The sequence below is a fragment of the Elephantulus edwardii genome, unplaced genomic scaffold (assembly GCF_000299155.1).
Source record: "Elephantulus edwardii isolate Elephantulus edwardi_28Jun2011 unplaced genomic scaffold, EleEdw1.0 scaffold00075, whole genome shotgun sequence".
Classification (NCBI taxonomy): Eukaryota; Metazoa; Chordata; class Mammalia; order Macroscelidea; family Macroscelididae; genus Elephantulus; species Elephantulus edwardii.
Window position 1 is genome coordinate 12,315,037 of NW_006399825.1, and position 4,895 is coordinate 12,319,931.

At 46.8% G+C, this 4,895-nt stretch overlaps 1 pseudogene; it reads right to left on the reverse strand.

The window, feature by feature from the left end:
• Positions 1-196: 196 nt before the first annotated feature.
• On the reverse strand, positions 197-937 carry LOC102866223 (annotated as a pseudogene).
• Positions 938-4,895: the final 3,958 nt, after the last annotated feature.

Below are 4,895 nucleotides of genomic sequence, written 5' to 3' on the forward strand. Positions count from 1 at the left end.
CTGAGTGGCCCCTCTGTGGGTGGAGAAGAGTAGAGGCGGGGGTGCCGGAGGGGAAGTCCTGCTACAGCCCTGGAGCCGCTGGCTACCAGGCACCTCCGAGGGGCCGCCAGTCTACCTTCTGCAGCAGGAAAACTTGAGTCTTGGGTTTGGTGCCAGCCGCTGGTTGTGAGGGACTCCTTGGCTGGGAACAGCAGGGTCACAGTCCATCTGATTTTCTCTTCTGAGGAGACACAGCTGCTCTGGCCTTCTTGATGGCGGCCCAGTCCTCCAGGATGTCCATCTCCTGCAGCATGTACACGATGTAAGGGCCAGAGACGAGGGGTGCCTTCTTCCTCTTGCTGGGTGGCAGGGGGTCCCAGGTCCTGGAGCTGCCTCTGGCGTGCAGTTTGTCATCCCACCATTCTGAGCTGATGTCCAGGCTCTGGCGGTCCTCCTCCAGCCTCTGGATGCGCTCCTGCAGCGCCCCGTGCAGGGTGTCATAGAGCAGGAGCTTCTCGCTCTCCAGGTGCTGCTTGGCCCCCTGGAGCTCACACTCATACTTGTTCCGGATCACGTCCAGACAGAAGCTCTTGTAAATGCCTGCCACCTGAATGCGAATCTTGAGGTTCTGCTGCAGTCCCCCAAGGGGCTCTGTGTACTCAGGGGCTTGCTCGGCCTCCACTTCCTCCAGCCGCAGCCTCAACTGACTCAGTCGCTCCCTGAACAACTTCTCCTTCAGCTCTGAGAACTGCTTCTCCAGGTCCAGCATCTCACTGACACACTCGCTGCGCCGCCGCTCATAGTCTTCATCGTCCATCTCAGAGCTCTCCTCTTCGGACTCCGTCTGGCTGCCGCTCCGCTCCTCCTCACTCTCTTCCTCCTCCCCGTTCATCTCAGCTGTGGAGTTGCCCTCCACCTCCATCTCCTCTGTGTCCTTGCTTGGTGGGTGGACTGGCATCAGGGCTCTCCGGGAAGGGGGCCTCCAGCCTCACGTCCCGGACTCCAGGACAGGCGTTCAAGGCGGCAGGTGCCGCGGCTCTGCCCGGCTCCCGGAAGCGCAGCGCAGGTACCGCTTCTCCGGGAGGCCGGATCTCCCCATCTTAATCCTCTTCGCCTAGTGTTTAACTCCTGATTAGAACCATATTTCTAACAGCAATGCTTAAACAAGTCTGGGAACAGCAAATGACAAAGGAGCCATTTTCCATGTTGATCTTAAGAGTCATGCCAAAGTCATCCCACTCTTTTGAGTTGGTTATTTTCCCCCCTCAGCTGACATTCTTCACTGAGGTTGGGATAAACGGTTAGTTTACTCATCTCTGGACGTGTGTTCCGTGGTCCCAAAGTCCCATCAGAAACCAAGTTTGATTACAAACCAGTATGTCTCCAAGTTGATAGAACAGTATCTCTAGGCAGGGGCACTGTCTTAGCCTACCATCTACATATTCTAAGCCTTAAAGGAATATGTTGTGAAGTGTTAAGTTGCTATTATGTGCTGTGGAGTCAGACCAACTCATAGCTGAACCTCAAGCAGATTTATTGTTGTTGTTATTGTTGTTATGTGCCGTCGAGTCACCTGCAACTCATAGTGACCCTATGTACAATAGCCCTAAACCCTGCTCCATTACTTGCCAATCTTATTGCCTCTGACATGCCTATCCCCATTACCCCCATGACGGAATCAACCCATCTCATCGCGGGTCTTCCTCTCCTGCGCCATCCCTCTACCCTCCCAAGCATGATGTCCCTCTCCAGGGACTGGTCCCTTCTGGCAACATGTCCAAAGTATGTCAGGCGAAGCTTCAGAATCCTTGCCTCCAAGGAGCAGCCTGGCTTCACCCTCTCCAGGATGAACCTGTTTGTTCTCCTAGCTTACAGACTGTAAATTGCCCAGGAGGAAATTGCCCACTTTTCTCCCTCAGAACAGTCCATGGATTCAAACTGCCTGCTTTTGGATTGACAGCACAAGTCCTTACCACTAGGCTACCAGAGCTCTCTCTGTCTATTAAAGGACTCAGGAAGGTTTGCTGGAAAATAAAATTCAAACTCACTGCCATCTTGTCAGTTCTGACTCATAGGGAATGACCCACCATCGGGTTTTAACACTATAAATCACAAGTGGTAACTGCCCTTTCCTCTCCTGTAGAACAGCTGGTGGCTTTGAATTAACTGGCCTTTCAGTTAACTGCACAACATGCCACAGACTACACCACCAGAGCAGTTGCTAAAAGTCCCACTTCCCAACACTGATGAGCCAACACCTATGAGTGAGAGAGTGGAAGACCAACCCCCAGTGAGATGAACTGATAGGGTGACTACAGCAGTTGGGCTCACATGTATGGTGAGGATGGCACAGGCTAGGACAGGATTCAGACCTGCCGTTCATTGGGTGGCCATGAGTCTTACTCAACAGTGCCTGACAACAAAGGTGACCAATTACTAAGACCAATTTGCCACCTACCTCATGAGCTAATGAGAGACCTGGACTTGGACACTTGCCTCATTTGGTTTCTTTCCTTTTTGTTTTTGGGGTTTTTTTTCCTGCCCCCTAAGCCTATAGTTTATGGAAGACCTCACTGAACTCACTTGAACTCAATGACGTTGCTCTCCCATGCCATGTACATAATAAATCCAGCTTTGTTTCAGGCTCTAATTTGCTTCTCACATAAACTAAAAGCCCCTTAAGCCCTATTACCTTCTGAGCATGGCTTACAGCTTAGGCATTCCTCCACCAAAGTGCTTTCCTTGGAACCAAGCTCAAGATAAGGAAAAACTCTGGCATCCCACCTGCTGACGCTGCCTCTTCTCTTGTGCAAGTGGGAATGATCTGACACAATACTGTTCTAGACACAAGAAGATAAGCTCACACTGAAGTTGTCAACTTGAAGTTTTAACAGCCTATGTGTGGACCCTTGAGGACCAAATCTTTCTACTAAAACTATTTCAAAAGACAGGGAGGTTCCCTTGAAGAATTAGTTACTGAGATAGGAGCTTATATGCAATGACTAGAATGTTGTACTGGCATGGAATGATAAGGGCTGAAAGCCACCGTGGTATGCCTTATGCATTTATGAGTCAATGTCCTCTTTCTACTTCTCAGTGGTCTAAACCACTGTTGATAATTTTGGAGACTAAATTGTGCCTGAGGCTGAAGTTCATGCATTTTCTCTAGGTGTGGAGATTGGTTGTTCAATTCAGAGGTGGGTCTTAGGGATACTCAGAATTGCTGCATCAATGTGTATGTGAGGAATGCACATTGTGTATCAAATTATGAACAAACAAATCTGCTTTGGAAGTATAATCCGTTAACCCTGAGAGGTAAGGATGACATATGCCATCTCACATACTTTGAACATGTTGTCAGGCGAAGCTAGTCTTTGGGGGGAAAGCCATCATGTTGGGAAAGGTAGAGAATCAGAGAAAGAGAGGAAGGCCCCCAACAAGATGGATTGACATGGTGACTATAGTAATGGGCTCACTTGTGAAAGTGGCCCAGGGGATAAGGCAAGGATCAGACTTGCTGTCCATCAGGCCACTGTGAGTCGTAATTGACTTAATGGCACCTAACAATAGCAACAACAAGCTCTGTTTACATCGTCTGTAGTGAGTTGCGCTGCTAAACCAAAGGTTTGGAATCTCATGGTTCTAATCCATTCGCTGTTCTGTGAAAGAAATATGGCTGGCCTCCTATCATTAAGACGTACTGCCTCAGAAACTCCACGAAGGGTAACTACAAATCAGAGCCGACGTAACAGTGAGTTCAGTTCAGTTCATACATTGCACAATGAAATGATCTGGTAATTTTATTCAGAGATTTATATTTTGGTAAACAGTTCATCAACAAAGATATTACAGGGTTTGAATGCAAACAGCTTCATGAATTTTCAATGTGAGACTTGAAAGAAATATTCTTGCTTCAGGCAGGAGATTCAAGCAAAGCCACTTTGCTTTGCCCCCAAGGTTAGAAGCTAGAGAATGCCGATCAAGGATGATTTGTTCTTTTGGATTTTAGAAGTGCACTTCCTTGTGTTCCCTGAAGGCTTCGTCCCTTCCAGGAGTAGGAAAAGATATTGCGTTAGATGAAAACTGCCTGTGCCTTGTTTATACTACATCAACTGAACAAAAAAAAAAATCCTACCAGATGATTGTACATTCGTTGCCGTTAGGTGCCATCAAATTAGCTATGACTAATAACAACTCCATGAACAGTTTGAAATCTTGCCTTATCCTGTGTCATCCTGATGATCTCTACCATTATTGCTGTCACCATGTCAATCTATCATCTTGAGTGTCTTCTTCTCTTTCACTGACACTCTCCTCTACTTTTTCAATAATTATATCTTTTTTTCCAAGAACTAGTTCTTCCTGATAGCATGCCCAAAGTATATGAGATGATGTTTCTGTATTCTTACCTCCAAGGAGTACCCTACTTGCACGTCCTTCAAAACAGATTTGCTTGTTCTTTTGGGCACTCCATGGAGAAGCAATACTCTTCACCAACACCATGATTTAAGTGCACTAATTCTTCTTCAACCTTCCCGTTAATGTTCCAACTGTCACATACATAGCTAGCAACTGAAAATGCTATGGCTTGGGATGGGCTTACCTTAATCTTTAACTGATATTCTTTCTCTATAGCACTTTTTAAAAGTTCTTGACAATAGATTTGTCTAATATAACACATCTTTTTTCTTTGCTGTTGCTACGATGGATGTTGATTTGGGATCCAAGTAAAATGAAACCCTTGACAACTTCAAGCATTTCTCCATCACTTATCATGATGTTGTCTATTGGTCAAGTGGTGAGAAATTTTGTTTTCTTGAGGCTGAGATGTAACCTAGTCTCTGATCATCTTCTTTACATGCTTTGTGTCGTCTTCACTTCCTACAAGATTGTGTTACCTGCATAACATGCCTGCA